The sequence below is a fragment of the Petaurus breviceps genome, unplaced genomic scaffold, assembly GCF_028583685.1.
Source record: "Petaurus breviceps papuanus isolate PSGF00001 unplaced genomic scaffold, PetGlider_PUasm1.0 90895, whole genome shotgun sequence".
Classification (NCBI taxonomy): domain Eukaryota; kingdom Metazoa; phylum Chordata; class Mammalia; order Diprotodontia; family Petauridae; genus Petaurus; species Petaurus breviceps.
The window spans coordinates 32,193,760-32,211,383 of record NW_027187372.1 but is presented as its reverse complement, the minus strand read 5'-3'; the positions used below and the strand labels follow the sequence as shown (position 1 = coordinate 32,211,383).

The following is a 17,624-nucleotide window of genomic DNA, read 5'->3' as shown; positions in this document are numbered from 1 at the left end:
GAAGAAGAAGAAGAAGAAGAAGAAGAAGAAGAAGAAGAAGAAGAAGAAGAAGAAGAAGAAGAAGAAGAAGAAGAAGAAGAAGAAGAAGAAGAAGAAGAAGAAGAAGAAGAAGAAGAAGAAAGAAAGAAAGAAAGAAAGAAAGAAAGAAAGAAGAAGAAAGAATAAAAGAAGGAGAAAAAGAAGAAAGAAGAAAAAAGAAGAAAGAAAGAAGAAAAGGAGAAAAAGAAAGAAGAAAAAAAGAAGAAGAAGAGAAACTAACAACACCAGATATGAAATCAAAGAAGTAATCATCAAAATTATTTGGTTGATAATAGAGAAGTGGAAACAGATTCGATTTAAAAAACAAACAAACCAAATACTAAGCTTTCAATAAAACCTAAGACTCCAGTTACCGAAGTAATGGCTCACTATATGACAAAAATTTCCAGGGTAATTGGAAAGCAGTGTGGAAGAAAGTAGGCATAGCCAACATTTTACACCATACACTAAGATTAGATTCAAATGGCTATATACTTAGATATGAAAAGCCACATCATAAATAAATTAGAGGAAAAAGGAAAAATATGTTTTCAGAATTATGGATAGGGGAAGAGTTCATAACCAAATGAAGGATATCACAGAAGATAAAATAGACAATTCTGATTACATAAAATTAAAGAATTTTGCACAAATAAAATCAATGCAGCAAAAATTAGAAGGAAAACAGCAGATAAAAAGATTTACAAGTTTATCTGTAAAAGGTCTCATTCCCAAAACATATAAGGAATTGACTCACATTTATAAGAATGAGAGTCATTCCCTGACTGATAAATAACTAAAGGATATGAACAGGCAGTTTTCAAAGTAAGTATCAATAGCAATCTGTGAGCTATCAATAATCATATGAAAAAATTCTCAAATTACTAATTAAATTAAAACAACTCTGAGATTCCAACTTACCTCCAATCATTTGGCAAAGATAACAAAAAAAGGAAGATGATAAATGCTAGAGAAAACTATGAGAAATGGCTATAAGAAAACAGGTTTTGTTTGTTTTAGTATACTCCTGATGATGCTGTGAACTGGTCCAAGCATTCCAAAAAGTAATTGGAATTATGCCCCCAAAATTACTAAAATGTGCATACTCTTTGACCCATGGATACCCTAAAGTGATCAAAGAACAAGAAAAAGGATCCATATGTACAAAAATATAACAGATTTTGTGTGTTTGCATGCATGCATGCGTGTGTGCATGCATGCGTGTGTCTGTGTCTGTGATGTCAAGGAACTGGATGCAAAGGAGGTATCCATCTATTGGGGAATGACTAAACAAATTATGGTACTTGAATACAATGGAATACTATTGTGATAAAGGGAAGAGAAAACCAGAAATACTTGTAAGAACTGATACAGAGTGAAGTGAAAAGAAATGAGAATAATTTATACAATAACACCAACATTGTCAAGACAAATAATTTCAAAAAAAAAAAAGAACTATGATCATTGTAGCAGCAAGCACCCTAGCATACTCAGGGTGGCTGCCAACACAGGTTCTTAGATCTTCTTTTCTAAAGGAAAGCAACTCAAAATGGGTTAACAATCTTGCTTTAATCAAACATATGTCATTTACCTAGTTCAGGGGAAAAAGGTCAGCACCCCGAACTTCAGAGAATACAAACAAGTTACAAGCAGACAGAGAAACAGATCAGAAGACAGACTTCCAACTGTCTGACCATTATATCCCCATCTAGTCAGTTACCAGAGAGGAAAGCACCAACATCTGGGTTTTCAAAGCTGGGGGGCTCAATGGCTGCCCAGAGTCTCATGTGGCCAAATCACACAACTCTTCTCAAAGTGAGCCCCAAAACAAAACCTCACATCAGAGTATATATAGCCTTCTCCTGGATCAGAGAATGTCACAGCCCTCTTGACCCACTGCCCAATCACAAAGCAACAAGGTGTGGGCATTACTGAAAAACAAGCCTCCTGCCACAGGCTCCATGTGACCACATTCAGCCTATTAGGGGGCAGAGTATATTTTCAAATCAAGGAAGGTTCTCAGAGTCACTTAAGCCTATCAAAGGGGCTAGGGGCAGGGAAGATCTTAGATTCCCATTCCCATAACAATCATGAAAGGGTCAACCATGATTCCAATGCACCAATGATGGGACATGCTACCTACCTCCTAACAGAGAGCTAATGGACCCAAGATGAAACATACTTTGAATATGGACAATGTGCAAATTTATTTTGCTTGATTATGTATATTTGCTGCAAGGGTTTGTTTGTTTGCAATGGGAGTGGAATAGAAGATAAACACTTATTAATTGAAAAATAAAATTTAAATAAAAAAAACAGGGAGGAAAATATCCAGGAAAAGGGAGTGGTCAAATGTCAAAAGATCTAGAAAGGTCACAAAGGATGTGGACTGAAATAAAGGACCATCGGTCAAAATGCACCAATTCCACAAAGGTTGGGCAATTAAGAGATCGTTTGTAAGGCAGAAGAGAATAGTTTCACACAAGTAGTGGTAAGGATGTAGAGGTGGACTACAGAAAGTTTTTTTCCTAAAAGTTCTGCTAAAAAATGGAGGAAAGATATAAGATGATAGCTCGAGGAAGTATAAAATTTCAAGTGGAGGGTTTTAAGAGATAAGTGAAACCTGCTACATATTTATAGAAACTGTAGCAAGGAAGTAGCCACTGGATAAAGAGAGATTGAAGGTTGCAGGTTCCTACTGGTTGTAGGAACAAGCTCCCAGAGGAAAAGGAAGGGATCAAGGGAATGATGAACAGAGTTGGCCTTCAACAGGTACAAGAGCAAAGGAGGAGAGAATAAGGGATAGAGTAGAAAGATATTGAGGTATAGATGAAGAAAAAAGAGGGACCCTGGATAATTTGCAAGCATGGCCATGGGATTAATCTCTTCTTTGTGAAGAAAGGACAGCACAGACCTGAAACCAACCACAGAAATGTCCTTCTACCTAAGTCCTAGAATTGAATGGTAGGTAGTAACATAGGATCAGCAAACTGATACTAGAACAGAGTTTACCTCCCACAATTCATAGTGTAAAAGCCAGTTTAGTTGAAGCATATCTATTTTTAAAAAGTTTTTTCACTGCTGCCTCAATATTTTTACTCTCAGTCTTTTCCCACAAATTATATACTCCTCTGTAAAAGAAGATATTCAACCATGAAAACCAATCTAATTTAAGTGACCCTTGTAACAGTGTGCCAACTTATACCACCAGCAGTCAACTGTTAAATTTTAAGTGTGAACATTTACCTCATACCTCAGGAACTGGCAGATACTACAAATAAGGGCTTGATTTATTGTTTTGTTGGTTGATTGTTTAGATAGACTTAAGTGATGGAGAAAATATTATTAATGCAGATTAAACTTGAAAGTCTATCCTGTATATATTGGAGAGTTGTTTGTTAAAACATGGTACCCCCCATCATCAGGTAATAATTAACTTTATGTTTTTCCTCAATCTGTTTTATGGTGAGATGCTTACATTCAAACATTACAGAAAAATCTAGAATAGATATCCTAAACTCTCCTGAACCTAGGGAATTTTTTCCCTTTTCTTAAATATAGATAAGGCACTTCAGCACTTTAAGAATTAGGGATCAGGGGCATCCAGGTGGCTCAGCGAGTAAGAGCACCAGCTCCAGTGTTGGGATGACCTGGAGATCGAATCCCAGGCTCAGACACTCAGCACCACACCCAGAAATAACTGGCCGTGTAACCTTGAGCAAGTTACTAAACCCCGATTGCTTAAAAAAAATTTTTTTTTAAATAAAACTAATTAGGGATCATTTCTTATAGAAGTCCCCCCCCCCCAGTTTGATCAGCTATCTTTCTAATTTAAAAACGGGGCAAATCTTACCTGAAGAAAAGTGGTTGTATTCCACAACTATAGGTTTTCAGAGAATTTAGAATTGGAATAGGAGCCTCAAAGGTCACCCGGTCCAGCCATATCACCCCCTAACAAAAGATGAGAAAAATGAAGTCCAGAATTGGGAAGTGAGTTAACCCCAGGTGTTCTAATTCCAAATCAGAGCCCTTTCCTCTAAGCCCCCACTTAAGCCTGGCTCCCAGTAATACAACTCAGCTGGGCTGAATGCTTGTAAAGAATGGGCAATATCACAGGATACCCAAACAGCTACTGGAGAGGGAGCTAAAATGAACTTACCCCAAGCAGGGAAGGCCAAATATAGTACTTTTATTGCAGATGGAGAGCATTGCTTCAATCTCCTAGGCAAAGAGAGAGGCAGAAATCCCAGAGTACTAGCATTCAGCCCAGAATGTGGCTGTTTGTTCAGAGCAAAGGCTTCCCACATTTGGCAAATCAAAGTACATTTCTCAGAACAAGCTCAACAAAAGTAATGGCTGCCATCCAAAGCAAAGAGTAATTCTCATACAGTCAGTCACAGACTGATCTTGTCAGCCATAACGAAAAACACAGGAATCATATGCACTGCCATTCCATATTCATAGGAGACCAATGTATTATGCAAGGGAGGAAGTGTGTTATTTAGGAGGAGGAGAGGGAGAAGTTATGCAACCTTTTTCTATAGAAGAAAAGAAAGGGTGTTGGGGGAGGAAAAGATCAACCCTAGGCCTTGGATAAATAAGAGGCAACTCTTCTGATTTTTACATTAAAAACAGAAAATGGGAAACAGATTCAATAAGTGCATTCTTAAAGATAATTTCAAGAAAATAATATACAAAATGACTACAACAATGTAAATAGAAAGAACAGTATCAAAACAATAAAACCTGGATGCTGTGAAATTATAATGACCAAGCTTAGCCCTCAAGAGGAGTTGTGAAATGGGACCTTCTACTTCATTACACAGAACAGGTACCATAGGTGTGGAATGATGCATATAATATTAGGTTTTTTCAATGTCTTGATTTATTGAGTGTTTTTTTCTTTTTCATTCTTTATGAATGGAGGAAGAGGGTAAAGGGTAAAGTATAGGTGATATGAAAACAAATCAATCAATGATATCAATAAAATTATATTTAAGTATTTTTTCAAATCTAGTTTCATAATATAAACCATTGTGGATTAAAGAAAATCATGGAAGGGAGTGAGAACAAAGAAAGGAAATGTAGAAAAACAGAGACACAGACCAAGGAAAAAACAGAAGGGAGGACATAAAGACAAGGGAGGGGGAAAACAGACCAAGAAGGTAGAATAGAAGGGAGATAGGGATAGAGGAAGAGAAAGAAAAGACAGAAAGAGAAATAGACACAAGTGAAATACACAGAGAAAGAGAAAGGAAATTCAGTAGAGAATGGGATCCTGAGGTGATTATTAATCAAGGGAAATTGGCTCATCACTCCCTGTAGCTCATTTGGACTATAATCCTCACAATAAACTGAACAAGTTATCCTCTGGTATCATTGCCCTTTGAAATCAGATTTTTCTAAATTAATGCTTTGCAAAATTTACACATTTAATGTAAGCATATTTACTTACAATTTATATGTTTACATAACTTCTGTTACCTGTATCTCTGTGGTTGAAAAGTACAATATATCTTTTATTCATACCCCATGATTGCAAAGGCTTGCATCCATGATGTTAGAAAATATGAGTGAATGAGTTTTGTTTTGTTTTTTAAACATTTATACTCTAAAGGGAAGTTCATTGGAGGTTAGCGAGACCAACAAATTGATAGTTCTTGGTGAGGTTGATGATTTCTTAGTTCTGTCTTCCCTCACCCCCATGAAGATTTTTGTTGTTGATCAGTTGTATCCAACTCTTTCTGACCCCATTTGGGGTTTTCTTGGCAGAGATATTGGAGTGGTTTGCCATGTCCTTCTCCAGTCCATTTTATAGATAAGAAACTGAGGTTCCTCAAGGTCAAGTGACTTGCCCAGGGCCACATAGCTAGATCTGAACTCAGGAAAATGAGTCTTCCTGACTCCAGGTCCAGCATGCTATCCACAGTGTCACCTAGCTTCAGCTCCCTGACAAATATCCCTGGTACAGAATTCTGACCTGATGAGAGTCCATATTTCCACTGCAGTGGCTCCTTGCAAATTTATTGGTGAATTGACAAGGCTTTCATCTGTGACTTAATCTACTGTGAACACTCTGGCTCATCTTATTGACATCTATGGAAGCTGATTATATTTCCCTTTGGCCACCATTCAGAATGACTCAACTGTGGGCTCTGATAGCTTGAACGATCTTTACAGCTATATCTAAACTACGAAATAAGGATATTATTCCAGGAAAGTAGTAGGGGGAGAATAATACGAAATACTGCCAACTTCCTAAAGAAAGAAGTTCCAATTTTTCTTTATTGAAAATGAGAAATTCAATATAATCGAATTCTACAAATTTTTTAAGTGGCCGTGTTTCATGAATTGGGGATATATGAAAATGAAATAAGCCATCCCTTGCCCTATACAAGAAAATAAAAGGGGTGGGAAGGAAAGGATCAACCCTGGCCTTGGATAAATAAGAGGCAACTCTTCCAATTTTTACATTAAAAAGAGAAAATGGGAAACAGATTCAATAAGTAAATTAAGTAAATTGAATGGGGATGAAAAGGAATATACCTTCTTCTCAGTGGTATATGGCACATAAACAAAAAATTGACCATGTACTAGGGGAACAGTATAATAGGGGGATGTTATGGGAATGGAAATTTAAGATCTTCCCTGCCCCTAGGCCCTTTGATAGGCTTAAGTGACTCTGAGAACCTTCCTTGATTCGAAAATATACTCTGCCCCCTAATAGGCTGAATGTGGTCACATGGAGCCTGTGGCAGGAGGCTTGTTTTTCAGTAATGCCCACACTTTGATGCTTTGTGATTGGGCAGTGGGACAAGAGGGTTGTGACATTCTCTGATCCAGGAGAAGGCTATACCCTTATGTGAGATTTTCTTTTGGGGATCACTTTGAGAAGTGTTGTATGATTTGACCAGATGAGACTCTGGGTAGCCATTGAGCCCCCTGGCTTTGAAAACCCATATGCTGGTGCTTCCCCATCTGATAACTGACTAGATATGGATGTAATAGTCAGACAGTTGGAAGCCTGTCTGCTGAACTGTTTGTCTGTAACTTCTGCTTGTAACTTGTTTGTATTCTCTGAAGTTCGGGGTTTCCCCTGAACTAGGTAAATGACATATGTTTGATTAAAGCAAGATTGTTAACCCATTTTGAGTTACTTTCCTTTAGAAAAGAAGATCTATGGCATGCAGAGGCAGGCCTGGAAGGCACAGCCTGCAGAGGCAGGCCCAGAAGAGGCCTGATCAACTCAGGGGGCAAGTCATCCCACCAACCACAAGGGCTACTACCAGGCCTATCACCAAAGGGCTGGTACTGGAAAGAGCAAGGTAAGACCCAAATGCAGGGACCCCTGTCTGGGACAGCAAATACTTCTGGGGCTACTCCTTCATAGCCCAGAAATTTTTTTTAAAGCCCCTATCAGGACCTCCAAAGACCAGGATGACAGAGTGAACCTCGCCTGCTCCACCCCCCTCCCCACCTGAAAACATAGTAACTATTCCCCCAGGACAAAACCCTCTACAGTAAAGGCTTGGGATCCCTAGAGGAAGGGCATGGCTAGGGCCCTGCCTCATAATGGGTAGAAAGCAGACTACAAAGACTCTGGAGTCCTACTATCCTCAGAGGGAGGAACCAAACTCAGAGGGAGACAATGTGGACTCCACACCCACAGCTGAAACATCAACAGGGAATGGATCCCAAGCACAGAAAACTCTCCTAGATGAGCTCAAAAGGAACTTTGAAAACCAAATGAGAGAGATAGAAGACAAAATGAATAATTCTCTCAAAACCAAAATTGCAGAATTAGAAAAAAGTTATAATGAAGAAAACATCTCTCTAAAAAGAAAAGTGTATGATATGGAAAAGGAGCTCCAAAAATTAACCAAGGAAAATGATTTGCTAAAAACTAGAATCAACCAAATTGAAACAAATAACTCTATGAGGAACCAAGAATTAGTCAAACAAAACAACAAGAATGAAAAATTAGAAAAAGAGGTAAAATACCTCAATGGAAAAATAACTGACCTGGAAAACAGATCCAGGAGAGATAATCTGAGAATCACAGGCCTACCAGAAAATCATGATGAAAAAATGAGACTGGACAACATTCTTCAAGAACTTATTAAGGAAAACTGCCCTGAGATACTATAACCTGAGGGTAAAAGAGAAATCGAGAGAATCCACCAGACAACTGCTGAAAGAGATCCCAAACTAAAAAGTCCTTGAAATGTTGTGGACAAACTCCACAACTACCAGGCAAAAGAGAAAATAGTTCAAGAGGCCAGAAAGAAACAATTCAAATATCAAGGGTCCACAGTAAGGATCGCACAGGATTTGGCAGCCTCTACACTGAAAGATAGGAGGCAGTGGAATACAATTTTCCAGAAGGCAAAAGAGCTTGGGTTACAACCAAGGATCACATACCCAGCAAGACTGAGCATATTCTTCCAGGCAAAGAGATGGTATTTCAACTATATAACAGAGTTCCAGACCTTCCTGATGAAAAAGCCAGAGCTCAATGGAAAATTCGACCTCCAATTACAAGATGCAAGAGTGACATAGAAAGATAAGCAAGGTAAACACACACATACACATACACACACACACACATACCCTGCTATTTAATAAGAGCAAACTCTTTATAGACAAGTAGAGGGTATGAGTATAAAATACACAAAATGATTTTTTAAAATCTTATTAAGGGCTACAAAAGGACTGCAATGGAAGAAGACGAATGAAAGAAATGGAAAAGGGGAAATTATGCCACACAAAGAGTCATAAAAACAATATAGCAGAGTAAAAGAAAGAAGGGAGATGAGAATCGTATGAGCTTTTCCCTCATTGGTTCTGGTGCAAGGAGGGAATAACAACCAGTTAAGCATTGGACTCTGGAGAAGAAACACAAAAAGTATCATTTTAGAGGGAAAGAGGGGAGGGAGAGGAGCTTCGAATGAGATTTGTTCCTATCACTCTTGGTGCAAAGAAGAAATAACATACTTCATTAAGTATAAAAATATCCTACAGGCAGTAGGAAGGGGAAAGGGCTAGAAAGGGGTGGGGGTTAGTAGGAAGGGAAGAAGTAAGGGGGGAGGGGGGGAAAAGGGAGGGGAGTTGATAAGGGAATACTGAGGGAGGCAGTGGTCAAAAGGAAAACTATTAAGGAGGGAAGGGAAAAGGGGGAAAATATGAGCATTAACAGGGGAGGGAATAGGATGGAAGGAAAGAAATAGATAGCGATCATAACTGTTAATGTGAATGGAATGAACTCTCCCATAAAACGGAGATGGATAGCAGAATGGATTAGAAATCATAATCCTACAATATGCTGTTTACAAGAAACACATCTGAAACAGAGGGATACACACAGGGTAAAGGTAAAAGGCTGGAGTAAAATATATCATGCCTCAGCTAAAGTGAAAAAGCAGGGGTAGAAATCTTTATCTCAGATAAAGCAAAAGCAAAAATTGACCTAATTAAAAGAGATAAGGAAGGAAACTATATCCTGTTAAAAGGCACCATTGAGAATGAAGCAATATCATTACTTAACATATATGCACCAAGTGGTATAGCATCCAAATTCCTAGAGGAGAAGGTAAAAGAATTAGAGGAAGAAATAGATAGCAAAACTATACTAGTGGGAGACCTTAATCTCCCCCTCTCTGAACTTGATAAATCCAACCTCAAAATAAACAAGAAAGAAGTTAAGGACGTGAGCAGAATTTTAGAGAGGATAGGTATGATAGATCTCAGGAGAAAACTGAATGGGGATAAAAAGGAATATACTTTCTTCTCAGTGGTTCATGGCACATACTCAAAAACTGACCATGTTCTAGGGCATAAAAACCTCACAATTCCATACAGTAAGGCAGAAATATTAAAAGCATCCTTCTCAGATCATGATGCAATAAAAATTATATGCAATAAAGGGCCATGGAAAGATAGACTAAAAACTAATTGGAAATTAAACAATTTAATCGTTAAGAATGAGTGGGTCAAACAAGAAATTATAGAAACAATTTCATTCAAGAGAATGATAATAATAAGACAACATACCAAAATTGTGGGATGCATTAAAGGCAGTTCTTAGGGGAAGTTTTATATCCATGAGTGCATACATGATTAAATTAAAGAAAGGGAAGGTCAACGAATTGGGCATGCAATTGAAAAACCTAGAAAAAGAACAAATTCAAAAACCCCAATTAAATACTAAATTAGAAATATTGAAAATCAAAGGAGAGATTAATAAAATTGAAATTAAGAAAACTATAGAATTAATAAATAAAACTAATAACTGGTTTTATGAAAAAAAAACAATAAAATTGATAGACCCTTAGTCAATATGATAAAAAAAAAAAGAAAGAAAACCAAATTAAGAGTATCAAAAATGAAAAGGTTGAATCTACCTCCAATGAAGAGGAAATCAAAACAATAATTAGGAATTATTTTTCCCAATTGTATGCACATAAATTTGACAATCTTAGGGAAATGGATGAATATTTACAAAAATACAAGTTGCCCAGATTAACTGAAGAGGTAGTGAATTACTTAAATAACCCCATCTCAGAAAAAGAAATTGAACAAGCCATCAGTTAACACCCTAGGAAAAAATCTCCAGGGCCAGATGGATTTACTAGTGAATTCTATCAAACATCTAAAGAACAATTGATTCCAGTACTCTACAAACTATTTGGGAAAATTAGTGAAGAAGAAGTCCTACCAAATTATTTTTATGACACAAATATGGTACTGATACCTAAATCAGGAAGAGATAAAACAGAGAAAGAAAATTATAGACTAATCTCCCTCATGAATATAGGTGCAAAAATTCTAAATAAAATATTAGCAAAAAGACTACAGCAACTTATCACAAAAATAATACACTTTGACTAGGTAGGATTTATTCCAGAAATTCAAGGATGGTTCAATATTAGGAAAACTATCAGTATAATTGATCACATCAACAACAAAACTAGCAGAAACCATACAATTATCTCAATAGATGCAGAAAAAGGCTTTTGACTAAATATAACACCCATTCCTATTAAAAACACTAGAAAGTATAGGAATAAATGGAGTCTTCCTTAAAATAATAAAACCATCTAAAACCATCAGCAAATAGTATATGTAATGGGGATAAGCTAAAAGTATTTTCAATGACAACAGGGGTGAAACAAGGATGTCCATTATCACCCCTCTTATTCAATTTGGTACTAGAAATGTTAGCAGTAGCAATAAGAGAAGAAAAAGAAATTGAAGGAATCAGGTTAGGCAAAGAAGAGACTAAGCTATCACTCTTTGCAGATGATATGATGATAAACTTAGAGAATCCTAAAGAATCAAATAAAAAACTACTTGAGACAATAAATAAATTTGGCAAAGTGGCAGGATATAAAATAAACCCACATAAATCCTCACCATTCCTATATATTTCTAATGAAATCCAAAAGCAAGAGATAGAGAAATTCCATTTAAAGTTACTGTAAACATTATAAAATATTTGGGAATCTACCTGCCAAAACAAATCCAGGACCTATATGAACACAATTACAAAACACTTTTCACACAAATAAAGTCAGATCTAAATAATTGGAAAAAAAAACATCAGCTGCTTGTGGCTAGGTCGAGCTAATATAATAAAAATGACAATTTTACCTAAATTTAATTACATATTTAGTGCCATACCAATCAATCTACCAAAAATTATTTTATAGAGCTAGAAAAAATAGTAACAAAATTCATTTGGAAGAACAAAACGTCCAGAATATCAAGGGAATTAATGAAAATAAATGCTAGGGAAGGTGGCCTAGCCTTACCATATTTTAATCAGTATTATAAAGCAGCAGTTATCAAAACTACTTGGTAGTGGCTGAGGAATAGAGTAGTGGATCAGTGAAATAGATTAGGTACACAAGATACAGCAGTCAATGACTAGAGTAATCTATTGTTTGATAAACCCAAAGACCCCAGTTTTGGGGATAAGAACTCACTATTTGACAAAAACTGCTGGGAAAATTGGAATATAGTATGGCAGAAACTGGGGTTAGACCAATATCTTACACTGTATACCAAAATCAAGTTGAAGGGGGTGCACGATCTAGGTATAAAGGCTGAGACTATAAGCAATCCGTGAGAGCAAGGAATAGTTCACCTATCAGATTTATGGAGAAGGGAAGATTTTATGACCAAACAAGTGTTAGAGAGCATTATGAAATGCAAAATGGATAATTTTGATTACATTAAATTGAAAAGATTTTGTACAAATAAAGCAAATGTAACCAAGATTAAAAGGGAAGTGGAAAATTGGGAAAGAATTTTTACAACCAGTGTCTCTTCTAAAGGCCTCATTTCTAAAATATACATAGAATTGAGTCAAATCTATAAGAATACAAGTCATTCCCCAACTGATAAATGGTCAAAGGATATGAACAGGCAGTTTTCAGAGGAAGAAATTAAAGATATCTATAAGCATATGAGAAAATGCTCTAAATCACTATTGATTAGAGAAATGCAAATCAAAACAACTCTGAGGTACCACATCTCACTGGTCAGATTGGTTAAGATGACAAAACAGGATAATGATAAATTCTGGAAGGAATATGGAAAACTTGGACCACTAATGCATTGTTGGTGGAGTTGTGAACTGATTAAACCATTCTTTAGAGCAATCTGGATCTATACCCAAAGGGCTATGAATAAGTGCATACCTTTTGACCCAGTAATACTATTTCTAGGGTTGTATCCCAAAGAGATCATAGAAGTGGGAAAAGGACCCATATGTACAAAAATATTTATAGCAGCTCTTTTTGTGGGGGCAAAGAATTGGAAATTGAGGGGATGCCCATCAGTTGGGGAATGGCTAAACAAGTTGTGGTATATAAATGTAATGGAATACTATTGTGCTATAAGAAATGAGGAGCAAATGGACTTCATAATAACCTGGAGAGACTTATATAAACTGATGTTGAGTGAGAAGAGCAGAAACAGGAGAAATGTGTACACAATTACAGACATAATGTATGTGTGACGACTAACTTTGATAAACTGGGCTCCTCTCAGCAATGCAAGGTTATAAGACAATTCCAAAAGACTCATGATGGAAAGAGATAGCCACATTCAGAGAAAGAATTACAGAGATTGAATGCAGACTGAAGCAAACTACTTGCTCTTTCTCTTTTTTTGTTTTGTTTTGTTTCCTCTTTCTCAATGTTCACTCCATTGGTTATAATCCTTCTTTACAATCTGAATAATGTTTAATGTGAAGGTATTTATAGATCCTATATTTGATTGCATACCACCATGGCGGAGGGGGGGTGGAGGGGGAGGAGAGGAAGGGGGAGAAATTTTGAAACTCATGGGATTGGGGAACTGAATGTTGTAAACTAAAAGTAAATAAATACATTTTTTAAAGAAAAAACTAATCTAACCAACAAGCATGTATTCCTCCCAAAAAGAGTAAACATTAGGTTCATAACAATGTGATTGCCACTTGCAGAAAAGCAACATGCCATCATCATCAATGTTTATGTTCCCATCATGACAAATCCTAATGAGGTCAAAGAAAAAAATTATAAAGATGTAGAGACCCTCATCATCAATGTGCTGAAAGAAGACAGACTTGTAATTCTGGGTGACTTTAACTCCAGAGGAGGCACAGACTATCAGACACATCAGGGAATCCTTGAGAGTAATGGAGTTGGAAACAGTAACTGATCACTTACTACTGAAGACTTATACTTCTCATGATCTTCTCATCATCAACAGTCTTCCATTGACCTAAACACAATAAATTTTCATGGATCCACCTTCACAGCAAACATTGACATTTAGCAGACTATGTAATTATAAAGAGAAGAGACAGACAGGAGGTGAAAGTGATGAAGGCAATGTATGGTTCAGAATGCTGGACTGATCATAGACTTATCCTCTCCAAGATAAATACTCACAATCAAGAGAAGAAACAGTCTCAAAGCAAGAAAACTACTAAAACACTTAACATCAACTGTTTAGAGTATTTCTAGAATGAACAGTTCATTCCTAATTTGGAGTGAAAGGTGAGCCAACACAGGATTGGCAACAGTGGAGGAGAAAAGGAGTAGGTAGCTTTCAGAAATTTGATTTACAGCATCGTATTTATTTGTGTGGGCCAGGACATTGGCAAACATCAAGATTGGCTTGACCAAAATGAAGGAGAAATTCAAAAGCTGCTAAATGAAAAATGAGAACTCTACTGGGTTTACTAGCAGAATTATTTGTCTCTCTCTTAGAAGGCAGCATTTAACTCCATCAAAAGTAATTGCAAGTAGGGGCGGCCAGGTAGCACAGCGAGTAAGAGCACTGGCTCCAGTGTTGAGAAGACCTGGAGATCGAATCCCGGGCTCAGACACACTCAGCACCACACCCAGAAATAACTGGCCGTGTAACCTTGAGCAAGTTACTTAACCCCGATTGCTTAAAAAAAAAAAAAAAAGTAAGTGCAAGTGAAGTTTATAGAGATACAGGATTCTTGGCTCAGTGAGAAAGCAGATGAAATTCAGTTTTATACTGATAGAAACAATCCAAAGCATTTTTATGATGCCCTGAAGGTTATTTATGGGTCAAAGACCTATGGTGTATCTCAGTTGCTCAGTACTGATGGAGCCACATTGATTAATGATAAGGACATGATCCTGGAGGGCTGGGCTGAACACTTCCATAGAGTTCTCAGCAAAACATCATCAATCAGTGCTAAAGCCATTAACTGTATACCTCAGCTTGAAGTCAATCCCTCTCTAGCCAAACTTCTAACTAAAGAAGAAGTTTTGAATGTCATTAGACTCCTCTCATATGGCAAGGTACCAGGTGCTAATTCTATTCCAGCTGAAATTTATAAGGCAAGACTCCTAGAAAAGATGACTGAAATTTTCCAGGTTATATCGCAAAAGGAGGTCATTCCCCAAGAGTTCAAGGCTGCCTCCATTGTCTATCTCTATAAAGGAAAATGAAATAAGTTGTTCCTGTGACAATCACAGGGTAGTTTCTCTCAGTCAGAGTCCTTCTTAATAGACCTATCCTTCACCTGGAAAATGATCATCTACCCAAGAGCCAATATGGCTTCAGAAAGGGCCAGTATGCTGTTTGCTGCCCAAAATCTTAGGAAGAATGCTAGGAATATAACATAACATGTATACAATATTTATCAATCTGACCAAGGCCTTTAATACTGTCAGTCATGAAGGTTTATGGAAAATCATGGCAAAACCTAGTTGCCCAGGTAAGTTCATCAGTATTTTACAACAGTTGCATGACAGCATGCTTGTACAGGTTCTGGAGACACTAGCACAGGTCTGCCCATCATGGCATGCCCTCATCAGAGAAGGTACTGCGCTCTATGAGAAAAGTGGAATTGAAATAACTCAAACGAAACATGAGATGTGCAAATTTGGAGAATCCAACCAGAAAGTTCACATGGACTATTTGTGCCCGACCTGTGGTAGAGCATTCCAAACTCATATTGGTCTCATCAGCCACAGTCAGACACACTGTAACTTGACTCTGCCATAGCGATGTCATTTTAGTCCTCTTCAAGAACAAAGGACAACAACCAACCAACCAATGGATGATGCTCTTGAACTTTCCTCGTCACCAATGGAGTGAAACAGGGCTATGTGCTTGCTCCCACGCATTTTAGCATGATGTTTTCTGTGATGTTGTTGGATACCTTCCGTGAGCATGAAAACAGCATCAAGGTCAGCTGCTTCATTGACAATAAATTATTTAACTTGAAAAGGCTATAAGCCAAGAGTAAAGTGCAAGAAGAGGTGGTGCACGACTTTTGGTTTGCAGATGGTTGTGCACTCAATGTAGCCTCTGAGGCTGAGATGCAACAAAGGATGTATTGATTCTCTGCTATGCATGCTTATTCTGCCCTAACAATTAACACCAAGAAAACAGAGGTTCTCCACCAGCCAGCAACCACACTATCCATACATGGAATACATTGGTTACAGCAAATAGAGAAATTTTGAATGCTGTGGATAGATTCACTTATCTTTATCATTTTAACTTATCACTTAGATGCTTTCCACAGATGTCCACACAGACAATGAAGTTGATGCACACATTGCTAGAGTTAGTTCAGTGTTTGGGAGGCTCCAAAGGAAAGTATGGGAGAGAAGAGGGATTTGACTACCAAACTGAAGGTCTACAGAGCCACTGTGCTGGCCTCTTTGTTGTATCCTGTGAAACCTGGAAGTTTTTCTTCTATTTGAATTGTCTTAGGAAGATTCTGAAGATCGCCTGGCAAGATAAGATACTGGCCACTGAGGTCCTTTCTAGAGCTGAACTGACAAGCATTCAAAATCTGGAGCAGAGAATAGGTTGGCCACATTGTTCAAATACCAAATGTACATTTGCCTAAAACACTTTTATGGAGAACTCACCAAAGGCAAGTGATACAAGGACACTCTCAAGGTTTCTCTGACGAATTTTAGAATTGATTGGGAGACATGGGAAACACTGGCACAGGACCACCCAGCAGGATATGCTGCATCAAAGAAGGTGCTATGCTCTATGAGCAAAACAGAATTGCCATAGCTCAAAAGAAATATGAGATGCACAAACTTAGAGACTCCAAATGTTCTTATGGATTATTCATACTCAACCTATGATAGAGTCTTCTGAGTTCATATTGGTCTGATCAGTCACAGCCAGACAGTACACACTGTACCTTGACCCCAATACAGTGATGTCATTTTGGTCCTCTTAGAGAACGGATAACTAGTGCTATCTCCCTCTGTAGGCAGGGATTGGTTTTATTTCCCTATTCCCGGAGCCAACACAATGTAGTAGGCACTTAATAAACATTAATTAAATTGAATCTAGTTTCCACAATTTTAAAAATCTCCAGGGTCACAGGTTTTTATTTAGTAAAAGTATTTTTTTTTTAAGCAATCGGGGTTAAGTAACTTGCTCAAGGTTACATGGCCAGTTATTTCTGGGTGTGGTGCTGAGTGTGTGAGCCCGGGATTCGATCTCCAGGTCGTCGCAACACTGGAGCTGGTGCTCTTACTCGCTGAGCCACCTGGCTGCCCCTTTATTCTTTGCAAAAAAAATTTAAAAGAATTTAGAGCATAGTTCTCAGACGTTTTGGACTCAAGATCCCTTTACATTCTTAAAAATTATTAAGGTCTCCAAAGAGGTTTTGTTTATATGGGTTATATCAATCAATATTTAGTATGTTATAAATTAAAATTAATACATTTTAAAATATGTGTTTGTTGAGTGATTCATTTAAAAAAATAATGAATTCATTTCATGTTGACGTATTTTTAGGAAAAATACTCTTTCCTCAAAAAAATTTTAGTGAGAAAAATAACATTGTTGTAAATCTCTTTTGAGTCTCTTAGATCTGGCTTAATAGAAGATAGCTATATTCTTATATCTGCTTCTGCATTCAGTCTGTTGCTGTATATTGTTTTGGTTCAAGTATAGGGTGTCATAAAAGATTTAGAGATAAAACTTTTAGAACATACTGTATATGAATAAAATGCAGCCTCACAGAGGCATATAGTTGGAAAAGGAAGAAATATTTTAATGTGCAAATAACATCTTAGTATTATTATGAAAATAGT

The 17,624-nt window shown here is 37.1% G+C and overlaps 1 long non-coding RNA gene across 1 annotated transcript in view; it reads right to left on the bottom strand.

Moving 5' to 3' along the window:
- Positions 1-4,506, bottom strand: part of LOC138151187 (uncharacterized) — a 24,104-nt gene extending 19,598 nt beyond the window's left edge. Inside the window, exons 1-2 of the long non-coding RNA XR_011165758.1 lie at positions 4,178-4,506; positions 3,872-3,969 (exon numbers count right to left, since the gene is read on the bottom strand). This is a non-coding gene — a long non-coding RNA (uncharacterized lncRNA). The remainder of the gene's footprint in view (positions 1-3,871; positions 3,970-4,177) is intronic.
- Positions 4,507-17,624: the final 13,118 nt, after the last annotated feature.